Source organism: Lipotes vexillifer, unplaced genomic scaffold, assembly GCF_000442215.2.
Source record: "Lipotes vexillifer unplaced genomic scaffold, Lipotes_vexillifer_v1.1 scaffold6542, whole genome shotgun sequence".
Taxonomy (NCBI): Eukaryota; Metazoa; Chordata; class Mammalia; order Artiodactyla; family Lipotidae; genus Lipotes; species Lipotes vexillifer.
Window position 1 is genome coordinate 3,864 of NW_006790906.1, and position 1,605 is coordinate 5,468.

The following is a 1,605-nucleotide window of genomic DNA, read 5'->3' on the forward strand; positions in this document are numbered from 1 at the left end:
CATCTTTAAAATATCACAAACGAGGGGCTTCCCTGGTGGCGCAGTGGTTGGGAGTCCGCCTGCCGATGCAGGGGACGCGGGTTCGTGCCCCGGTCCAGGAAGATCCCACGTGCCGCAGAGCCTGCATGTCTGGAGCCTGTGCTCCGCAGCGGGAGGGGCCACAGCAGTGAGAGGCCTGCGTACCGCAGGAAAAAATATATATATATATCACAAACGAGTCCGAAAATCATTTGGCATCTTGCTGTTTCTATAGCCTGACCACTCAGATCTTATTCATCAGCCTGCTGAACTGTTCTTTCTTCAGAAACATAGATACCATCCAAAATTTTTCTGATATTCTTGTTTTTAACAGTTGTGGCTTGCTGAATCAAAGCAGCTGAATTTGACACAAGTTCAATGTCATTTCCTTCAATAATCAACTCATCTTTCTGGGCTTGAGATACTGAGGAAGCAACGCCAGGCCTCATCCAAACCCTGCAGATGTATTTTTCACCCAAAAAATTTTGGATTTCAACAAGAGAACCATTCTCCTGAATAACAACATTGATGGGGAAGTGAGCAAGCACAGACCTCATCTAGTAACAGAAGCCCAGTGTAACACCCTTGATCATGTTCTGTACATGACTACACGTCGTGCGAACAGTCGCCAGTTCCATTCTATTCCCCCACCATTTGTCAACCTGGAGCCTCTTCTTTTTCTTTCCAAGGAGACTGAGTTCTACACTAATGTGACTGAAGTCCCTCCACAGGGTGCCTCTAGGGCCCTTCACAATAACTGTGCATCCCTTCAAACTAATGACATTTTATGGAACGTCAACAGTCTGATCGCTGAGAATGGTCTTCATTCTCGCAGTAGATGGGGCAGAGAGTGTTAAACACTATCTTAAGTTCATTTTCAACAAAAGTTGAATGAAATTCAGTTTCAGACTTACTCTCCAATATGTGACAGAAATGTAAATATTACATTAATGATAAAATAATCAATGTTGTAAAAATGTTTGAAGGCTAATAGGTAGCACCTGTCTGATAGGCCAAGTATTTTCAGATATACCCTCCTGAAAGACCTAATGTAACAAAAAACAGCAACAGTTCCAAAGATCTACAGCTTCACATTAGAAACATTTACATTTTGAGATTCTGACTTCATCTGATTTACATCTTGCTTCTTGACTTCATGATAGTTCTGCTAACTTTGAATTAACAGTCCTCAGACTGCTACATGTAAGAATTACTAAGACCCTAGCAGATGTCCTTTTCAGTATTATTTCCACCAAATCAGAAAGCTGTAAAAGGCAGAGTGGCGACAGATGTGGTTCTCAATTCACAATATGAATTGGGTGAGTAGACACCAATAATTTAAACGAGTGAAACAGCAAAGCAGATTCAAAGCAAGTGAACAAAAAATCTTCCAAGGCTGTAAAGACACTCTAAGACAGGGTACTGCATTTCTTCACACCGCCATCCTCACCCACCACACACAAAGCACAGACCCCAGGAAGGCTGATGAAAATAGTTGCTTCAATACCACCAAATGTACACTTGAACTTAAACAAAATACATTTAAAATTACCATTTATTAAATATAGTTGCTTTACATTATACTTT

The 1,605-nt window shown here is 41.2% G+C and overlaps 1 pseudogene; it reads right to left on the reverse strand.

Annotated features, from left to right (window-relative positions):
• Positions 1-269: 269 nt before the first annotated feature.
• On the reverse strand, positions 270-845 carry LOC103083974 (60S ribosomal protein L9 pseudogene; annotated as a pseudogene).
• Between the last annotated feature and the right edge of the window lie 760 nt (positions 846-1,605).